General features: G+C 41.0%; 1 protein-coding gene across 11 annotated transcripts in view; it reads right to left on the bottom strand.

The window, feature by feature from the left end:
- The window catches only part of SALL2 (spalt like transcription factor 2), an 802,697-nt gene that overhangs the window by 71,636 nt on the left and 708,023 nt on the right, over positions 1-23,038 (bottom strand). For 8 of the 11 annotated variants that reach the window (XR_013826964.1, XR_013826965.1, XR_013826966.1 and 5 more), the window contains 2 exons: positions 10,099-10,168; positions 2,360-2,556 (listed from right to left, as the gene is read on the bottom strand). The gene's annotated coding sequence lies outside the window, so the exon portion shown is untranslated. Of the gene's footprint in view, positions 1-2,359; positions 2,557-10,098; positions 10,169-11,975; positions 12,319-23,038 lie in introns of those variants that run through there. The other 3 variants (XR_013826972.1, XR_013826973.1, XM_079912229.1) reach the window with 3 other exon arrangements.

Here is a 23,038-nt window from a genome sequence, read left to right as displayed (position 1 = left end):
GTATAGATATGCCCATACATACATTTAGGATATGCCCACATTTTGCCTGATGGACAGGGCAGCCATAAACCCCAGTGTCAGGGGGCTGGATGTTCTTTGCCCTCCTCTCCAGGTCTACTCTCCATCCTGCTCTATGCCCAGGAGGCTGACTTCTATGTACTTGTCTTTTGTGCTTCTGGTTGGGTTTGGCCCAGTGGGAGGCATTGGCAGGAGAGAGTGGTCAGCATATTTATATTCTTAGATCTTTTCTTTTTTGTGCTGAAATCCACAGGTCCTGTTGATCTACCTCAGTTACAGGTCTCCCAGGCTAGGGTAATTTCTTCCTCCTCTGTCCCTTCAAGTCTAGGTGTGGTGAAGTCTTCTGACTGTTGCTGGCCTCAGGGTGCCTTACCTTCTCTTGTAGGTTTCCCCTAATCGTACCCATGTATTTAAAAATATTCCTTTCATTAAGCTTTTCCCAGTCATCCTCTGGAGATGATTGCCGGTAACACCTAAGCTCTAGGAAGAGAGAGAAGAAATATATTCTATGTTCCCATTCATCACAGGTATCTTTGGGACTTGAAGATTAGTATTTAAAGATAACTTACATATGCCAAAGAAAGACATTATCATAGGATAAAGGTTTTAACTAGCATGAGAACCTTAGCAAAGCTTTCAGAAATAGCTACCGTCCACATTTTTTTTGACTAAAAGCAAAGAGATTTTCTATCCTCTTTCCAAAATGTGTGGTTTATTTGGACATTTAAAGGAAAAATAAGGAAAATCAGAGAAACAACTTCTTTGTATTTATACTTATTTGTTTCCTTTACATTCACATCTATTGAATAATGTCTGCTGCCGTTGTGGCATTTTTTAGTATAAAACTTTAGCCTGTCTTCCCCTTAAAATGAACTCATTGCCATCATCATAATACCTCAAGCTTGGTTAAACATCAATTTTTTCTTTTAATAAATTTATTTATTTATTTATTTTTGGCTGCGTTGGGTCTTCGTTGCTGCGCGCAGGCTCTCTCTAGTTGCAGAGAGTGGGGGCCACTCTTTGTTGCGTTGCGCGGGCTTCTCATTGCGGTGGTTTCTCTTGTTGCGGAGCATGGGCTCTAGGCGCACAGGCTTCAGTAGTTGTGGCACGTGGGCTCAGTAGTTGTGGCTCGCGGGCTCTAGAGCACAGGCTCAGTAGTTGTGGCGCACGGGCTTAGCTGCTCCGTGGCATGTGGGATCTTCCCAGACCAGGGCTCGAACCTGTGTCCCCTGCATTGGCAGGTGGACTCTCAAACACTGTGCCACCAGGGAAGTCCCTAACCATGAATTTTTACTCAATGTGCACTTCATCTGAAGTCTGTTTTAAGTAGCCTCTCTATGTGGAAAATCTCTATCTTTGCAAACTTTCACAGAGGTTTTTAAAATTAAAAAATTTTTTTTTTATTTTAAAATATACTGTTTAATAGGGCAAATATACCAGGAGGTGTTTATAATACCACTCTCCCTTTTTTTTCTCTCTCTAAGAGAAGGTTCAAGTTCTTTTTGTATGACTATTTAACTAGATATCATCATGGGGAGGAATCCCAACAGACCCAACCAAGAGAAAAACCTGACTTATCTTGTGGTCAAAGAGATTTATTCAGAAGTCAGCTCTAAATTATTTCTGAAGAGACAAATAAGCTCATTCTTATCATTTGTCTTCTCTTGCCTTACTCTTTTCTGCTATTTTGCCTTTTTCTGTTCTCTCATTATTCTTTTTCTTTCTTTCTTCATCCAACGCTCTGCTTTCCCTTCTTTTTTTCTATTTATTTTCCCATCCTATTAAAATATTCTATTTCCTTTCTTTCTGTCTCTATATTATCTTGAGAGAGCATAAATCATTTAAAACTTGATCCACCCAGCATGCATTTTTTTCCACTTTGGTTCACAAACCTGTTTCTTCTCCTTGAGCACCAATGGAAAATGTAGACATCCAGAGGACTGGGCCCTGTGATAAGACCTGGAAGCCCTGACTACTCTACAGTAAAGTCACCTGGTTCTGTGCGGGCTTTAGGGGATGCTGCAGTGTGAGGTTTGCCCTGGGGGTAAGAGGTGCAGCAGTCTTGCTTTCCATAGAACTTTGAGGAGCCTGACCAAGAGCTTGCTCTACAGAGAGATGGTACAGGTGCCAGGAAGCACCAGGGCCATTTGTAAAATGCTGTGCTCTTTGAGAACATAGTCTTTGGAGTGGGGCCATAGCTCCAGCAAATGTGGACTGGAAAGGAGCCCCCATCCAGCCCAGCTTGAGCCGTGGCCTCTGCATGTATCTCAACACTTGCGATTCTCTTTACACCCAGTAAGTGATATTCCCTTCCCATTTTCCACTTGTATTACCCACTTACATTCTTTTTCAGCAGTTTCTCTGATGGCGTTATGGATTAATTTATAGGTGGACTGAGAGCTCAGTCGATGACTCCGCCAGAAGATCAGGTCACTGTCACAGAAGGGGATCCAGTGACTGTGAAGTGCACCTATTCAGTGTCAGGGAACACATCTTTTTTGGTATGTCCAACATCGCAATCAAGGTCTCTAGTTCCTTCTGAAATACATCACAGGGGACAGCCTTGTTAAAGGCAACTATGGTTTTGAGGCTGAATTTTTTTTTTTTTTTTGCGGTACGTGGGCCTCTCACTGTTGTGGCCTCTCCCCTTGAGGAGCACAGGCTCCGGATGCGCAGGCTCAGCGGCCATGGCTCACGGGCCCAGCCGCTCCGCGGCATGTGGGATCTTCCCGGACCGGGGCACGAACCTGTGTCCCCTGCATCGGCAGGCGGACTCTCAAGTACTACGCCACCAGGGAAGCCCGAGGCTGAATTTAATGAGAGCCAAACCTCTTCCCACCTGAAGAAACCATCTGTTCTAGGGAGTGACTGACTTGTACTTCTGTGCTATGAGAGACACAGTGGAAGGGGCTGCAGGGCAAACTGAATACAAACCCCTGAGCACAGAAAAACCATTTTCCTGAAGACTTAATGTCCTTCCACCAGCGGGTGTTGTGGTTCCTGGGTTTGTCACTCATTATAACTTAATTACAATGTAAAGCCACAGAATTAGTTCATTTGACAAATATTTATTGAAATGAATCCTTGTGTGCCAGGTACTGTGCTAAGCACTGATGATAAGGAGGTGAAAGAAACTATCCTTGATCTCTAGGTGTCAGGTGGGATCCCAAACATTTGTGAACCCATTTAATTCTCACAACTCTTATCATGAGCTTCACTTTACAGATGAAGGAACTAAGGCTCAGAGAATTTCAGTATCTCACTCAAGCCACAAAATTATTAAACAGTAAACTGAAACCCAGGCAGTCTGCCTCTCAGGCGTGTAGTCTAACCACTCCACTTCTCCATCAGCCTATAGGTTCCTCAAGGAGTGAGACTGCTTTCAGCGATGGTATAGCCCTAACTCCCAAAATGGTCCCTGTCAAAAAAAGTTGGTTGTAGGAATGAAAAGTAAACTAGGAACTCAAAACAGTTTGGTAAGTGCTAAGACAGAGAACTGCACAAAATGCTACGTGAGATAAGGAAGTAGAGATAAATTAGCTGTGAAGGAAGGAGAGAGAGACAGCAAGTGAGTGCATAATGGGAGGAGAATTCAAATCAGGTAGGATTTAAACATGTTGTTTAAACAACTAGGCTGATTACAGCTCCTATGCTACATCCTTTTATGTACATCCTTGAGAGGGACTGGACTCGATGCCTCTCTCTCTTTCTCTCAATTTAGAAAATCCTGGGAAGGGCTCTCATTGATTCAATGTGAGTCAGTTGCTCTTTCCTGGACAACCCTTGGTGGGGGTGTATGGGCTGCTAGGATTCGCCCATCTTTGCTCTACATTTGACCAATTAATTAGTGGTGCCTCGGGCTGATTCTGAAAGAAGTTAGCAGCTCCATTTTGAACCATATGATTCAAAGGAGTATATCTCAAAAGAAATTAATTTTTATGTAGGGACTTACATTTGTTTATTTTTTCCAAATAGATAGACAATAGTAGGAACACTACTTATTGAAAACTTCACTCTTGCTCCATAGATTTGGAATACTACATTTATAGTATACTAAATTCCCATATATACCCTGATCTATTTTTGAATTCTATTTTTGATAGAGACACCTTAGCCCACATGACTACAATCCCTGCAAACAGCCATTCCTTGACTACCCCTTGGGCCTAGGGTTGTGTATACACTGGTGGAATACCTGCATCTGGGAAGATGGTACTTGGAGGAAGCACATGCAGACCTTAAAAGTGGATCTGGGGACATGTGTGCGGGGAATCCTGGGATCCTGGCTACCCAGAGTATGGTCTAGAAGAGGTATCTCCTTGGCACTGTGGACTTCTCATAGGGAGTGGTATGGGAGCAGCTGGAGGACGGCCAGGGTAGAGCCTTTTAAAATTCAGATCAGGGCAGGGACACTGCATGCTCAGGTCTATGTTTTCCCCATGTTTTGAGGTGGCTGGGAGGGAGCAACTAAGTTTCCTTAGAAGTTCTGTTTTGTCATTTGGTCCTGGTAATTGGCCTGTTTTACCTTGAGGAGGAAAGTCAGGTAACTTTTAGGCAAAACTAGAAATTCAATAGAGTTTTCCTTCATAATATTCATTTTTTTATCCTCTCTTTTATCTCACTTTAAGAACTCTGTGGAAAGAGGACTAAATTGAGAATTAGAAAGTATAAATTATATTTTCCGATTCTTCTTAGTAACTATGGGACATTGGATCAGCCATTTACACTCTGTATGCCTCGTCTCCTAATTCATAAAGTTGAGATAACTGGAAGGATTGTTGTCCATATAAAAATATGTCTTAGACCCCAAATAAAGGTGGGTGTTGAGGGAGGCATAGCAATATGGTACTTAGGTCACTGCTATAGACTGAATGCTTGTGTCTTGCCGGAATCCATATGTTGAAACCTAATCCCCAGGGTGATAGTATTAGGAGGTGGGGCCTATGGGAAATGTTTAGGTCATGAGAGTGAAGGTCTTATGAATGGGATTAGTTTCGTTATAAAAGGGACCCCAGAGAGCTTCCTCACCCCTTCCTCTATATGACAAAGCATCAGGAAGACGGTGGTCTATGAACAAGGAAGTGGGTCTTCACCAGACACCCAATCTGCTGGCCCCTTGATCTCGGACTTCCTAACCCTCAGAATTTTAAGAAGTAAATGTTTGTTGTTTAAGCCACCAGTCTATGGTATTTTTGTTATAACAGCCCAAATGGACTAGGACCATCACCAACACTATGGAACTCCTATATTTGCCCTGAACTGCTAATATTTGGGCTGTAGCATGAGAAGGAAATACACTTCTATCTTGTTTAAGTTACTTTACTTTGGCCTTCATCACATCATTTGGACCTATATTCTAATACCATCTTCTATACCGGGAAACCTGCTTTTAGGAAAGGAGCTAATATTATCCTATCGAATTACATTGTGGTTAAATTTCATTCAAGCAACATTTTTTTTTTTTTTTTTTTTGGTACATGGGCCCCTCACTGCTGTGGCCTCTCCCGTTGCGGAGCACAGGCTCCGGACGCGCAGGCTCAGGGGCCATGGCTCACGGGCCCAGCCACTCCGCGGCATGTGGGATCTTCCTGGACCGGGGCACGAACCCGTGTCCCCTGCATCGGCAGGTGGACTCTCAACCACTGCGCCACCAGGAAAGCCTGACTTTTTTTTTTTTTTTTTGTTACTTGTGGAATCACAGTTTTTGTCCCTGAAATATAATTTTAAGTATTTTAGAGAAGGTAGGGGTGGAGAAACATTTTTGGGGACAGAAAATTATCCCGGTTTTCCTGAGAACTGTAGATGTAGACAGCCACCTACTGCAGCCATGTGAGAACTTGCCCTTGCCTGGATGCTAGGGGGACATCTCTCTCCAAGAGGAACCACTCTCCTTGGAGCGACCTTGTGCTCCAGTCAGTCCTCCCTCCTCTGATCTTTTTCTGATTGTATAATGAGTTTCACTGGGTTCTCTGCAAGAATCCAGAAACGCTTAAAATTAAGTGGTGCAAGGTTTAGCTCTTCATCTTCTCCGCTTCCCCAAATTTATTGTCTCACAGTTGTAAAGGCTATTGTCTCTCACCTTGTCCAAGATCAAGGTGTCAGCAGGGCTGGTTCCTTCAGAGCGCTGTGAGGGAATGATCTGTTTCAGGACTCTCTCCTTGGCTTGTAGATGGCCATCTTTTCTCTGTGCCTCTTCACATTGTTTTCTCTTTATTTGCATCTGTCTCTGTGTCCAAATTTCCCTTTTTTATAAGGACACCAGTCATACTGGATTAGAGTCCTCCAAAATAACCTCATTTTAACTTGATTACTTCTGTAAAGACCTATCTTTAAATAAGGTCACATTCGGGCTTCCCTGGTGGCGCAGTGGTTGAGAGTCCGCCTGCCGATGCAGGGGACACGGGTTCGTGCCCCGGTCCGGGAAAATCCCACATGCATTAGAGTGGCTAGGCCCGTGAGCCATGGCCGCTGAGCCTGCGTGTCCGGAGCCTGTGCTCCGCGACGGGAGAGGCCACAACGGTGAGAGGCCTGCGTACCGCAAAAAAAAAAAAAAAAAAAAAAAAAAATAAGGTCACATTCTGAGGTCCTATGGATTAGGATTCCAACATATCTTTTTTTTTTGGGAGGGGGCAGGGGAGGTGGGACAAAATTCAATGCATAACACAACACAACCATTAATGATTACTTTCATTCCAAAGGCTGCAATATAGGAAAGCTTCTAGTGTTTCCTCCTCTCATTGCTTGATATCCGGTAATAAACTCCTAAGTGAGTTAACAGATGGCAAACCAGAAACATCAAGTTGCATTTGTTGTCCTGAAAAGGTAAGATTATTTTTTGGTCTTGTGATATTTTCTATGTTAAACATAGTTGGTATTTATATAGAAATCTATAGTTTAGAAAGAACTTTATTATGTTCATTTAATTAATCTCCATAATATCTCTTATAGAGATGAAGAAACTGTGCTTGTCAGACGATAAGTGAGTTGTACAAAATTGCACAAATATCAAGTCCAGAGAATTGTTTACAACTAGTTTGTCTAGATCCCCATTCAGGGTTTTTTTCCATTGCCTAAAATAGACCCCATGGTCCACCTGAACAAGCCAAACTACTGGCTACTGCATTTAACAAAGAAAATATGATGGATAGTCCATAAATTGCACGGAACTATTGACTTCTGTGAAACATTTCTTCTGTCCAAGTCTATTTACCACATGGGGTCGCTGTTGCAACGAGCTGATTCTAAACTGTAACCCTTTTATGTTCTATTTCTGTAGAAGTTGTCCTCGCATATTTAGCTCCCTCATATATCCTTCTTTCTCCTCCGCCTAGTACTGAAGGTAAGCTGGTTATTTATTCCATACTTTGTTGTATCCACTCTATCAAAATGTTACTAGAAGTCATTAGCACTCATCGATCTTCTTCCATGGGAAAATGGAAAAATTGCTCACTCAGAATACATTGGGCAATTCTAGACCTCGAAGAGGCACTCCCCAAATATTTTCTAGTGATTTTCCTTTCCCATATTATATGAGCAAAGAACTCAACACACCACTATCTTTTCCACATTAATGTGAGTATCTAATATGTTTGGATTTTTGCAATTGGCTGATTCAGCTAACATTATGGTATCTTTTGGATTTAGCTCCTTTCCTGAATGGATGTTTTGTTTTTATTTTTTATGTTGTTACTGAGTTTATATTGGGTATTTCTTGAAGGAAGGGTGAATGATCTATATGTACACTTAAACAATCAAATATATAATCCTACACAACTGCTTTCTACTGGCCACAGTTCTTCGCATGTAGATGAGAAGGAAAAGAATGGGAAGGAATTACAATTTACTGTTGACCGTATACCATAGGCTGACTCTGAAGTAGGTGTTATTCTCCCTATTTTACAGATGAAGACACTGAGGCTCAGAGGAGTGAGTTGCCCAAGGTCGCAAGGTGGCAGAGCTGGGATTTGGATTTAGGTCTGTCTGACTCTGAACTTGTGCCTTTTCTTCTTCTCCTCACTTCCTCTCTTCCACATCAAATGTCCTGTCCTAGCTGGTCAGTAGGGACTAGTGAGGGGTCTGCTTCCCTGTTTAAAAACTGTTAAGTGAGATTTGACTAGCAGATGTAAGATGTGGACTTAGTGTGATTATAAAAGGACACCAGGGTGTCAAGAGATGAAAGATCCAGTTCAGATGGTCTCATCTGCTCTTTTATGGAATAAGATTAAGATTCCATTTCATCTTACATAGGAATCAATGGGGAATTTCTGGGCATGAACTTCTAGGTCAGATGGGTTATTCTCAGAGCTCCATGAGTATGAGACTGGCTACAGTAGATGACCACCTTCTGGGACTGTGGAAAATTGATGGGGAATAAGGAGCCCAGTGGAATCTACCCTCTGATATATTTGTTTCATTCAGACTAAATCTCTAAAGGGTTAGACCTAGGCAAACATCTAAAAGGAAAGCAGACTGCTATGCTGTTGTGCTGGAAGTTTTTACCCTCTATTCTTCCTGAGTGCTCAGTTGAACCTTGAAGGGAAGCCCATTCTGAGGAGCTGTCACCCTGCTATTGGCTTGCTTCTGGGGACAGCCCTAGGTGAGAGCTGCTAGTGTGGGCTCTGGCAGGTGCTGCTGTGCCTCGTCCTTGGTTCATATCCCTGGTCCAGGCTCAGACGCAGCAACAGAGCCTGACCCTGGGTCCTGCTTTACACTAGAATATGAGGCATTTGACAAGAGTGACTGTGCTCCTGATCTTCGGTGAGTTATTTTGGGATTAAGAGGAATTGGGATATGGGTCTGGACAGGGATCTGCAACCTTGCCTGCTACCACTGCTCTTTTTTTTTTTTTTTTTTTGGCGGTATGCGGGCCTCTCACTGTTGTGGCCTCTCCCATTGCGGAGCACAGGCTCCGGACATGCAGGCTCAGCGGCCATGGCTCATGGGCCCAGCCGCTCCATGGGCGTGTGGGATCCTCCCGGACCGGGCATGAACCCGTGTCCCCTGCATCAGCAGGCGGACTCTCAACCACTGCGCCACCAGGGAAGCCCCCCACTGGGGCTTTAATCATGTTCTTGTGGCTGCAGCTGGACTGTGAGTTGAGTGTTTAAGGGAAACAGTGTATTAGTGGATATTCTTTAGAAGCCAAGACTGGCTTTATTCAGGTTTCTTCTAGTTATTATAGAGAAGGAAAAGTAAATTCTGGAGCTTAGTAATCTGGCAACCCTTCTCCTTTCTCTGACTTCTTCTTTCTGCATAGGTGTCAGTCTTGGAGAGAAGATGGAGCAGAGCCCTTCTACCCTGACTGTCCAGGAGAGAAACAGCTCTGTTATCACCTGTACTTATACAGACTCTGCTTTAGACTACTTCCTTTGGTATAAGAAAGAACCTGGAAAAGGTCCCCAGCTCCTTATAGACATTCGTTCAAATAAGAACAAAAAAGAACACCAAAGATGGAGTGTTTTATTGAATGACAAGGCCAAACGTCTCTCCCTGCACATCTCAGACACCCAGCCTGGAGACTCAGCTGTCTACTTCTGTGCAGCAAGTACACAGTGCTTCCCAGGCACCTGCTACCTGTACTCAGAGCTGCGACTGGGGCAGCCTCCTTCCTTTGGCACAGACTTTCGTGTATAGCATTTGTCATATTGTTTGTCTGCAAGTGGAAACTAATGTATTAGACATGAAATGCATAGAGTAAGAAGATTAGGTTCAAGATGACCCAGAAAGTGTTATACATTTTTGTGGATAACTGTTGCTTACTGAATTCTTGAAGGGAGTTAGTAATATTTTATTTCAAAATTGTAAGATTGATGTTACATTGCTATTCAGACTCTTCTTCTCTAAATAACTCCCTGGTATCAATATCACAATCCTTATTGGGAATAGATTTTTAAATACTGTGTTTTGAAAACAGCATTTATTATTTTTCTGATTACACAACCTTACATGCCGGTTATACGAAATGTGTGATATTCAATAATATGATATTGACAATTCTGTAATCACATAATATTGCTAATATTCAGTTTACCCTTTTTTATAAATTCTTATTATAAACAGGCTCATGATTTTTTCACTTACCATTACATCTTGAATTGAGCATTCCTCATTCATCAAGTCTTCTCCTCAAACATCTGCTTTTTTAATTGTCCTGCAAGAGATAGTAATAAAGTACAGCTTTATAGTAATTTTCTTCCTGTAAATTTGTGGTAAAAGTTGTCAGCCTGTTTTATGTGCTTTTTATGTACCACTTTCTTATTGAGAAAATGTGACATAGGTCTTCCTTTAGTGTCCATTGATGGCATTTTTTTGTGTGTCTTTGAGTTAAATTAGGATAGGAGGTGATTTGAGAATGTGAGCTTTATATAAAATTCAAAAATCTATTCTTTACGAAATTCTGTAAGTATCTGTTTACATTTACTCTTGCATAGAATTTAGAAGACAGAGCTGTGTGTCTTATTTGCTGCTTTATCTGTAGTACCTAGCACAAACTTTTTCACAGTTGATTATCAGTAGGTATTTATGAAAGAAATAAGAAAAGGTGAATTCTGCTATTTATTCATATTTTGATTTAAACTTTGTAATTGAATTAAATTATAAATTGATTTGTGGAGAACAAAACTCCTTAACGTGTATATTTGATAATTTGATTAAGAACATACTATTTATTGCTATTTATAAATGTCTTTAATTCTCGGTAAAGCACTGCTTAAAATAATTAAATTTATTCCTAGACTTGTAATGTTTTGTTACCATTATGATTGAAATCTTTCTTTCTGGGGTATATGGGACATTTTTTTATATGTATTTATCAGCCCCTTACTATTATTACTGGCTTGCCTAAAGGCATTTGGACTAATGGCTAATCTAGAGACAGCTTGCTACAAATCTCCTGCCTCATCTTCATGCTTTGACTGGATTAAACATTACTAAGCATAACCTTCTCTTTTAAAATGTTATTTCCTTAGTGTTGTACCTAAATCAATGGAATGAAAGAAGTTGCATAAATAATTAATTCCCTAGTTCTGCAACACCTGGTCAAGGGTAGGCTATTCTCAATATCCCTCATATTCTTCCTAAGGATGTATATAATTAATGACTGGTATGGTGAGAATGATGCCTCTTGTCTGAGTTATGGTTAGTAAATTGCAAACTCTTTTTTTTCTTATAGGGAAAGTCATCATACTAAATCAGATTTAATACATCTAAACAAGAAAGACTAGTATTACAGCCCAACACCTCAACCGGCTTTGATTATTTCCCTCATTGTAATCACTAGCTCCTGTCCAGGAGAAGCAAGGTGACTCTTAGTTGGTCCATTTCCTCCAAGACTGATAATGGAGTGAATGGGAAGCGTGGCTTATATTTTATTGATTTATTCTTCTTAAATCAAGTCAGAAGAGAGAGAGGATGCAATTACTATGGGCTTTCCTGCTTTGCAGTAGTTAGGTGAGAATTTATTCAACAGAAGTGAAAAAAAAAGCTCTATGCAGTGTGCAGAGTCAGTCACAGCTCAGATTCAGACACATTTGAGCTTTAAACCTCCACTATGGTTAGTGTATTTGTTTCTTACTGTCTCTGAAGATAGTGAGTGTGTGCAGAAGGCGGCCCCATTCTGCAGACTTGGGAGAAACAAGACAAATGAAAGCAGTCAACACAGATACCGTTCCATAAGCCAAATATGTAACAGACAAGACCTACCCCTTGCTCAACGAAATGGACTCAACACCCCATATTCAACGCCTAGGAATATACCTGACTAGTAAGAATCTTAAAACCTATGGATTTATATGTCTCCATAAGAGAATCAAGCGTGTGTACAGCGGCATAAACGCAGCAGTGAAAATCAGCTAAATCCCATTATAAAAATAAATTTCTTAAACAAAACACAATGACAGTGAAATAGAGAGCAATTCTTAAATAATTCATTCAGGGCTTGTGATGCAACCTGGATTTACCACGTCTACACCCAGAGCTGGGTGACACATAAGGCTGGACACTTGGGGCTGATAGGATTGGTGAGGTTCAGTGAGCAAATGCAGACCCTTTGAAGTCATATTGCATGGTACCCATTCCATGGGTCCCAACTCTCCAGGTTTAAGGGATTCTTCCTTCAGCTAAAACATGCATGGGGAACCCAGAGTATGGTCCACCGTGTGATCGGGAAACGTTTTTAAATGCATCTCAGTTTTCGTCCCGTAGGGAAAGGAAGAAAAAGGGAGGCTGTCAGCACCCAGACTGGCTTCCCAGGATCAAGAGAAGGAGGTGAAGTTTGCAGTAACGTCTTCAGTTACTTACAAAAGCCCTATTTTGCCATTTTGAACTTAGTGTTTTAAATTTTTGTTCCTAAGTAATTATATAGAAAAATTGACTATTTTTGGTGTACTTTTCCATTTATTTGAATTTTAATACATTGTATAGATCATGTAGCCATCACATGATTATGATACAGAACAGTTTCATTGCTCCCCAAAACTCCCCTGTGCTATCCTTTTGTAATTACAAACTCCCCTATTCCTAACTCTTTGCAAGTACTGGTCTGTTTCATATTTTTATCTTATTAATAATGTCATGTGGGGGCCTCCCTGTGGTGCAGTGGTTAAGAATCCGCCTGCCAATGCAGGGGACACGGGCTCAAGCCCTGGTCTGGGAAGATCCCACATGCCGTGGAGCAATTAAGCCCGTGCACCACAACTACTGAGCCTGTGCGATAGAGCCCGCGAGCCACAACTACTAAGCCCGCGTGCTGCAACTAGTGAAGCCTGTGCGCCTAGAGCCCGTGCTCCACAGCAAGTGAACCCATCGCAATGAGAAGCCCGTGCGCTGCAACTAGAGAAAGCCCACGCGCAGCAACGAAGACCCAACACAGCTTAAAAATAAATAAATAAAAAGAATGGCATATGAATAGAACCATACAATATATAACCTTTTTTAAAAAAAATATTTATTTATTCATTTTTGGCTGTGTTGGGTCTTCGTTGCTGCTTGCGGGCTTCAGTAGTTGTGACTCGTGGGCTCGAGAGCGCAGTCTCAGTAGCTGTGGCGCTCGGGCCCAGTTGCTCCGCAGCATGTGGGATCCTCCCGGTCTAGGGCTCGAATCCGCGTCCCTGGCATTGACAGGCAGATTCCCAACCACTGCGCCACCAGGGAAGCCCTACAACCTTTTGAGATGTCTGAATCTCGGGGAGAGGAAGCGCATGCCACTGGACACAGGTGTGATCTCCATCTCTGCCAACACACTCAGTGTTTTCTACCCCTGATGTTTTGAACTTTTGTTTTTATGGGAAGAGCTCATCGTTTCAAGTGTCTGAATTCCTGTGGATATTTGATTTATAATTCTATGAAAAACACCATGGCAATTGATAATGGAGAGGTAGTGCTGAAGGTTAGACCATATCCTATAATCATGTTGAGTCATGTTCTGTATACAAGTTTAGTTGCACAAACTCCATCCTAAATTTTTATCAATAGATATTTTTATCACACTTTAACGCTGATTTTATTGATGAAGATTTACTCTAGCAGTACGGATTGGGGTATAGCTGTTATTTGGCTTTTCTTGGACGGCATTGAATGAAATATCCAATAATTCTTTAACTTTGTTGCAACAGCAATATCTTTGTAGGGCTGAACATTTGCATTAGGATGGGTATTTTTTCAAATAAAGCCATACCTTAGCAAGTTATATTATTGGTAAAAGGACAACGTCAGGAGAATCAGAAATATACAACATTCTACCATTAAAGTGGGAAGATGTCTCTAAAAGAGGAAAAACAAAAGAGTGCAAAGGAGAGTGTGACAATCTCCAAACATCTAGGAGAATTCTCTTCTAGTGGTCTTGGATGGAGATGTATACTTTAGGCAATTATATGTTTGTTTTAAGGATCGTGGGTCAGCCTCATCTTCTATAGAATGTCTACTTCTGACCATTCCCTGGAGAACCTAAGTTTAATATCTCTAATGTGAGTAACTTTTCAATTCTTGTCAGTTAAGGAAGCATGATGTTATACTACTTGGTGCACATGTAGCACAGGATGTATTTCTTGTACTTTATCTGCTGAATTGGTAGCAAATAGTACCTAATAAGGTCATTTCTGTAAGCTCAATGGCAGTCTTTCTCTGGGTATCTTGCAGAGCATTCTGTCACTCAGGTTAATGTCATGTAAAAGCTGATTAAATGAAAGGCTAAAAAATCAATCTCTGCCTGTGATGAAAGGACTGATTATATTGGGTTTATCTATTTTAGTTCAGTTTGTGAAAGATTAGAATACGTGTCGTTTGGGACCTTGTGAGTTACCTGGGCCTATCAGTGACCAGTTCATAGTGAGACAACATATGACTTTGTCAGGGGAAGAAAGCAGGGCCATGGGGGCCAAGGCTAATTAATAATGCATTAGGCCATAGTAGTTCAAGGGTGTCTGATACAGTAATTCATTTCAGTTCTAATATTCCATTTGTTCTTTCCACTTCTTCAGAAGATAGAGGGATGATAAGAATAGTAAAATTTCTGAGTGAGGGCCAAAACTTTCTATAGCTCCCCTATATAGATATACATTGAAATGGCACAGGTAGTAAACACAATATCAAGTTGATTTTCAACTATCGTGAGTGCTGTGGATTCTCTGACAAAAGACTGCTTCAACCCATGTAGAAATAAAAACACTACTACTAGTATAACCCATACCCCATGGGGAAAAAGCAATTGTTTAACTCCTTTTCGAAATACCCCAAATGTTTCCTTGGGACAGTATTCCAGTTCATATCCCACCTTTACAGATTTTTATGGGAGTTTGTTTGCTCCAAGAAAGGCATGAACTGATCCCATTCTTTGCCATTCTAGAAGTTTCCTCACCAGTGTTTGTTTAATGTTGCAGCCAATACGTCCCTACTGTGATGTCTTTTCTCTGGAGGACTTTAGCAAGAGTTCATCGGAGATCATTAGGCTCCACCAGACAGCTGTCCTGGCTTTGATATATCTTGTCCTCATGATTCAAACAAATCAATCATTCCTAATGATTCTTTACAAAATTGGGGCCAAATTTTGTGCATCTAAGATGGAATTATTGAACTTCTCCATGGATTTCTCTTTATGTTCTAGAAGAGGTGCTTGCATAAGGATTAAGTCAGAAAGGGATGCTTAGCATAATAATCTGCTCAAGCATTTTTTCCTAGCTTCTACAGAGTCTTTTACACTGTGAGAGTTGCTTTTTATGAAAAAAATTTCTTTGAGTAACATGAAGACATCAAATAATTCATGTATTTTTAATAGGCATACATGAGATACACAAGAAGGTTAAGAAAAGGTTAAGATGATTAAAAAACCTCATTGTATTCCTAGTATTTGGAAGCCGTGAACTGTGTTAAAAACCTATAACTAGGGCTTCCCTGGTGGCGCAGTGGTTGAAGTCCGCCTGCCGATGCAGGGGACACGGGTTCGTGCCCCGGTCCGGGAAGATCCCACATGCCGCGGAGCGGCTGGGCCCGTGAGCCACGGCCGCTGAGCCTGCGCGTCTGGAGCCTGTGCCCCGCAACGGGAGAGGCCACAACAGTGAGAGGCTCGCGTACAGCAAAAAAAAAAAAAAAAAAAAAAAAAAATCTATAACTAACACGGTATGTATACTTTTTGTAATTTAATATATCCAAGAGAGATCCACAAGTTCAGCTACTTGAGTTAATTTTGCTCCTGCTAATGATTGGTTTTAAAGGGAGTTTAGAGTAGCTATTGCATAACCAGCTTGGTATTTTTTCTTTTCAATATTTAAAGCAAGATTATTTTAAAAACGTGTCAATTCAGAATTTTGTATGAGAGTGTCCAAAAGATCTGTTCCGGACATGAAGGCATTTTGAATAACAGAAGTACAATCATGAGATCCTTTAATTGAGAAGTGTAACAAAGTTGAATAATATGCGGAGAAATTAATATTTTATGATTAGTCAACTGGTAGACAAAGTTTGAGTGTTTTAGATTGGAGAACAATTTGTACTATATGTAGTACCATCAGATTTAAATGGAGATTCCGGAGCAAGATCTGAAGATGCTTCAACCAATTTAGCCAAGGCTGTAATTACTTTGAGACAAGGAGTATAAGTTTTGTTGAACTTTAAGGGGTAGGCCATGATAGCCAATGGGTCTTTGTTGTTTGCCATGTTGTTTAGTAATATCCTTAGGCATGGCTTTCCTTTTACATTCATACACAAAGAAAGGTTTATTACAATCAGTGGTGAACTTACGATCAGCTGTCTTATGGAGGTGTATGTCACCTGCAATATATTCCCTTTAGAGCTGGGCGCACAGAATATAGGGGCTTCTTGTGGCTCTTTTAGGGTCCCAATTGAGTTAATGGGAAAAATATAAATTCAAAGGTTTGATAACCTAATGACCAAACTCTGGCATCTATTTTGGCCTTTCTGAACAGAGCTGGGATGTCAAAACTAACAGAGAAGAGAAGGGGACCTCTGTGACAGGACTCCATGTCTGCAAGCTTCATTCTAGTCTTCTGCAAAGGGAGATTATCTTTTCTCCTGCTATTAGGTTCCAAGATAGGTAACTGGACAGATGTTGTGGTGAATAATTATATTGATTGCTATATCAATATATAGGTTGAAAAAGCTGCAGTAATTAGTCTAAAGAGATTTGCCTTCTTATCATAAAGTGATTTATTTCTACCTAAGGTGAAAGAAAAGCATACATAAGTGTAAGGATACATGATCATTACATCTTAGGTTGTTTCCATAATCCATTATATGTAGTATTTTAAAATAAGTTCCATCACAGACGCAACGACTAAACACAGCAGTTGGTCGAATCATCAATCTCCCTTTCAATAACAAATTTACCTCGTGTTTATTTTCAGATGTAATTGCTATCAGTTGAAGAGCTGGTTAATGCAAAAGGAAGTCTGGGTTGAGTGAGACTCTCACCTAGTCCACAGAGAAGCTGACATGACCCACATCAACTTGCTCCTCCAGGAAACCCCTGTTTCCTGTTGTGGGGCAGCAGCAACACATAGCTCAGCAATTCTTCCCTCACCCTGTCAGGCTCACCTCAGCTTGCAGAGCCTTGAAATTGAAGAAGACACTTTCCATCTAGAGGAAGACCTCAAACATGCTTCTCTCCAGCCTTCTGAAGGTGGTCATGGCTTCATTGTGGCTAGGTAAGGATGGCCCCAGTGGGACTGTACCCCTCTAGGACCTAAGGACTGGGGGAACAGGTGGTTTATGGGCACCCTGGGAAGAAGGGACAGTAGAGTGTAAACAGAATTTCTTTGTTCCACAGTACTCATTCTTAAACTTCTGATTCTGCTTTTTTTTCTTTAGGATCCAGTATTGCCCAGAAGGTAACTCAAGACCAACCAGTAATATTAGTGCAGGAGAAGGAGGTTGTGACCCTGGATTGCATATATGACACAAATGATTTCAGTTATAGTCTATACTGGTACAAGCAGCCCAGCAGTGGGGCGATGATTCTCCTTATTCGTCAGGACTCTTATAACCAGCAAAATGCAACAGAAGGTCGCTACTCACTGAATTTCCAGAAGGCAAACAAATCCATCAAACTTGCCATCTCAGCTTCACAGCTGGAGGACTCTGCAGTGTATTTCTGTGCACTGAGTGAGCGCACAGTGAGAGGCGTGTTGGAGGCAGGTATACCAAAACCCAGGGCTCTGCTTGATACATCTGCCTGCTATAGAGACCAGGACAGGGAATTGCCTTCACAGACAGGAACTGGTTAGGGCTGTGGCAGCACAGGTGTAGGGTTAGAGGGAAAACACTCCTTCTAAGAACATATTTCTCTGGGTTCGTAGACCAGGTCTAGAGCTATCATTCATCAAAAACAACCTTATCCCTCAAAATTTGGGTTCAAATTTTTTATTGAAGACAAAAAATAGCCACATAAAATCCTTGCCATTTAGTGATTAGAATGAGCTAGAAGAATTGACTAAGGAAATTCAGAGACATCTGATTCAAAAATTAGTAAAAATATGCGGGAATTTTTGGATTTTCATTTCAATGTGTTCATTAAATGTTTATTGAATATATATTGTTTTGAATAAGAAAGGTTGTGAAATCTCTGTGATTTTCCTCTTTTTGAATATTATGCAGTTTTACACCGTTTAATGAATTCATTTAATTTAGTTTTGTTAGCTGAGTTAATGGTACACTTGTTTACTTTCTAAGGTGCCTGATATGTCACAAACTTCGTGCTAATCCTCATTCTGTCTTATTAACACCTCTAGCATGGAACAGCTCAATTACCATAATGTAAGCTTTACCTGCCTCCCATCAGTCCTTTCCACAAAAAGATCAATAATTAGTGGCTCTTAAAAGGACATTGTGAGAAGCAGAGTATGAATTATCTTGTTTCTCTGCTCTTGCCCTTCACTGCACCAGTCCTTCAAAAGTATTTTTGCCATCATGTGGCACATTTTGGAAACCTCCAGGCCCTCTTTTTCAATCAGTGTTACACAATCCGAAATACTCCTTCCCTCAAATTTCCTCCTTCTACCTCTAATCCCATTATCTCAGTGTCTTAAAATTTGAATGGTAATGGGTGGTTGCTAAGTGATCTTGTATTGTAACTGCCTCTTATATTTGCATTTCGAAAGCAGTTGTGTAGAGTAGAAATCTTAAAAGGAATGTCTTACAGTCCCTTCATTAAGTGGTGCTGGAAAAATTGGACAGCTACGTGTAAAAGGATGAAATTAGAACAGTCTCTAACACCATACATGAAAATAAAGATCTAAATGTAAGACCAAATAATAACTCTTAGAGGAGAACATAGGCAGAACACTCTCTGACATAAATCACAGCAAAATCTTTTTTGGTCCACCGCCTAGAGTAATGAAAATAAAACCAAAAATATACAAGTGGGACCTAATGAAACTTAAAAGCTTTTGCACAGCACAGGAAACCATAAACAAAATGAAAAGACAACCCACAGAATGGGAGAAAATATTTGCCAATGAATTCACAAAAAAGGGATTAGTCTCCAATATATAGAAACAGCTCATGCAGCTCAGTGTCAAAAAACCAAACAACCCAGTCAAAAAAAATGGGTGGAAGATCTCAATAGACATTTCTCCAAAGAAGACATACACATGGCCAAGAGGCACATGAAAAGATGCTCAACATCATTAATTATTAGGGAAATGCAGATCAAAACTACAATGAGGGGGGCTTCCCTGGTGGGGCAGTGGTTGAGAGTCCGCCTGCCGATGCAGGGGACACGGGTTCGTGTCCCGGTCCAGGAAGATCCCACATGCCACGGAGCGGCTGGGCCCATGAGCCATGGCCGCTGAGCCTGCGCATCCGGAGCCTGTGCTCCGCAACGGGAGGGGCCACAACAGTGAGAGGCCTGCGTACCGCAAAACAAAACAAAACAAAAACTACAATGAGCTATCACCTCACACTGATCAGAATGGCCTCCATCAAAAAATCTACAAACAATAAATGCTGGTGAGGGTGTGGAGAAAAGGGAACCCTCCTACACTGCTGGTGGGAATGTAAATTGATACAGCTACTATGGAGAACAGTATGGAGGTTCCTTAAAAAACTAAAAATAAAACTATCATATGATCCAGCAATCTCACTTCTGGGCATATATCCAGAGAAAACCATAAATAAAGAAGACATATGCACCCCAGTGTTCATTGAAGCTCTATTTACAATAGCCAGGACATGGAAGCAACCTAAATGTTCACCAATGGAGGAATGGATAAAGAAGATGTGGTACATACATACAATGGAACATTACTCAGCCATAAAAAAGAATGAAATAATGCCATTTGCAGCAACATGGATGGACCTAGAGATTGTCATACTGAGTGAAGTAAGTCAGACAGAGAAAGACAAATATCATATGATATTGCTTATATGTTCAATCTAAAAAAAATGGTACAAATGAACCTATTTACAAAACAGAAGTAGAGTCACAGATGCAGAAAACAAACTTATGGTTACCATGGGGAAATGGGGAGGAGGGATAAATTGGGAGATTGGGATTGACATATAACACTACTATATGTAAAATAGATAACTAAGAAGAACCTACTGTATAGCACAGGGAACTCTACTGAATACTTATATGAGAATAGACTTACAAGGGAATAGAATCTAAAAAGAGTGGATATATGTACATGTATAACTGATTCACTGTGCTGTACAGCAGAAACTAACACAACATTGTAAATCCACTATACTCCAATAAAAAACAATTTATAAAAGTCTTAAAAATTTTTAACTCAAAAAATCATACTTTTTTTTTTTTTTTTTTTGCGTTACGCAGGCCTCTCACTGTTGTGGCCTCTCACGTTGCGGAGCACAGGCTCCGGACGCGCAGGCTCAGCGGCCATGGCTCACGAGCCCAGCCGCTCCGTGGCATGTGGGATCTTCCTGGACCGGGTCACGAACCCGTGTCCCCTGCATCGGCAGGCGGACTCTCAACCACTGCGCCACCAGGGAAGCCCTACTCCCTGATCTTTGATGATCATCTCGGTCTAGGACACTGATCACAAATGAAACCTTATAAACTGGCATCAGACTGGCTGCAACAAAACCATCTGGGAGCTTTAAAAAATTACACACTTGTGGGAATTCCCTGGCAGTCCAGTGGTTAGGACTCCGCACTTTCACTGCACAGGGCCCGGATTCAATCCCTGGGTGGGGACCTAAGAGCCTACAAGCTGTGCAGCAGGGCCAAGGGAAAAAAAATTACACAGTTGTGGGTCTCAATCCTGGAAAGTATGATTCATGAAGTTAGTTGTGGGATCCCAGAATCTGTAATTTTAAATCACTTACACATTGATTCTATTATCAGCTGTTGTATGAATATCAGCTATGTCTTTAATAATTTGAAAAGCTGGGAACAAAGAGAGTCCTAACTCATGCTCGAGGCTTTTGAAACAAATCCACATCTTTAGAGTTCCGAACCCAGTGGAGGAAAATTATTCGATTAAAGTTTGGCAATAAAATATGGCCGATGGATGGTAACAGAAAGCATCCTTGAGGTTATTCACTAGGAGTATAAGATTAGTACTTGTCTGATTCATATAGGCCAACCCTTTTATCTTGGAGTCAAGAAAATAGTAGGAGAATAAGACATTGATCTCAGACCGTTCTATAAGGATTTGATCATTTCAATTATGATATTTCTTTTGTTTTCACATTTTAATGATTCTGAAATTCAGGATTCTTTGACTATTGATAAGATAGTGTGGCTTTTTCCTCTGAAAAGATTTTATTAAAAAGATATTATTTTGGGACCGATAAAATATTATATTTCAAGTAGTAGTGATTCACCAATCGGTGACCCTTGATTCATTAGTTTTGTTTGGTATAACAAATATTTAGTGAGCATGTAACACATGTCAGTCACTGTTGCTCTATAAATTGAGGTACAATGCTGAAACACAGAGATCACTCAGTACTGATTTGGCTTCTTATTACGTCCTCTGTAATCAACCTCAGATTCTTTTCTACATTCAGTGGATTATAGGCTGGCCCACCATGGATACCTGAGAATATAAAGTACTATATAAAGTGCTTAAGAAAACTGATATCTTCTCAGCTGCAGAAATACCTGGGATGCTCTGTTAAAGAACTTCCATGTCAGGCAGGGTCCTAAGAGCAAAACAGACCTGCGAAGTTATGACAGCTCTTGATCAGATTTCCAAGCACCACCTGAAGACTGGCATGTACCTCATGAATAAAGTCAAGGATAACATTTTTCTGACTTGAGGAGACCAGGAAACGTGCATCCCATTTCAGTGTCTTTCCACCAGGGGTTGCAGTTTCCTAACACAAACACATTTCCTGTCTGAAACTAGGCTTAGGTTTATCACTTCACAGTGACTTCAATATTTCTTCATGTGAAGAGTCAAGGACATTATTCAGGAGACACTCTAGAGATGAACTCTTCTCCAGGCTTAGTGACTGTGATACTCTTAGTGCTTGGTAAGCAAAATGCCTCTAAAAATTTGGATTCTTTCTTCTGTTATGTCAACAAAACCTTTAATCATAATTTTATCCCAGAGCTTTATGCCCAAGATGATACAGAACTCTTTTATTTTTCCCCAGGACAAACCCGTGAAGACTCAGTGACCCAGATGGATGGCCAAATGACTCTTCCAGAAGGGGCTGCCTTGACCATAAATTGCACTTATTCAGCCACTGGGTACCTCATTACTTTCTGGTATGTTCAATATCCTGGAGAAGGTCCACAGGTCCTTCTGAAAGCCATGAAGGACAATGAGAAGGGAACCAATAAGGAGTTTGAAGCCACATACCACAAAGAATCAAAATCCTTCCACTTGGAGAAAGCCTCAGTCCAAGATTCAGATTCGGCTGTGTACTACTGTGCTCTGAGTGACACAGTGATGGGAACTGCAGGGGCAGCTGAGCACAATCTCTTTGAGTGGCAACAAGGGGCCTGGAGGCTGAGTGTCTCTCCATTTGATCCACTCTGTGGCACAGTCTATGGTGGTTTGTCCCTCAATCTCTGGTTGATACAAAACTCATACAAATTTCTAGAGAATAAGAACAAGAAGTGAATATTCCCCATACCCAACTCTTCATCAGTGATTTTGAAAAAAGAGTCTGACATCAGTAGTTCCTCATCCAGGGCCAAAGTAATTTCAAGGTAAAGTCACATAAACAATGAGACTTGCGGCCAATGTAAGAAGACACAAGAAGCACTTGGATGTGTTCTGTACCCCTGTGGAAGGGTTTAGAGACCAGAAGCATTAATTACACTTGAATAATTAGGGTGGATGGTGCTGTGTTTGTGTGTGTGTGTGTTTTTTTATTGGGTTGTTTTATTATTGAATTCTGTGATTTTTAATATATATTCTGGATACAAGTAATATATCAAATATATGTTTTGCAAATATTTTGTCCCCGTCCATGTGTTTTTTTTTTAAGCCTTAGTTTTTTTTTTTTTTTTTCTGTACGCGGGCCTCTCACTGTTGTGACCTCTCCCGTTGCGGAGCACAGGCTCCGGACGCGCAGGCTCAGTGGCCATGGC

Source organism: Stenella coeruleoalba, assembly GCF_951394435.1.
Source record: "Stenella coeruleoalba genome assembly, chromosome: 2".
In the NCBI taxonomy this organism is placed as follows: domain Eukaryota; kingdom Metazoa; phylum Chordata; class Mammalia; order Artiodactyla; family Delphinidae; genus Stenella; species Stenella coeruleoalba.
The sequence above is the reverse complement of the archived record's forward strand: the minus strand, read 5'-3'. Positions and strand labels throughout refer to the sequence as shown.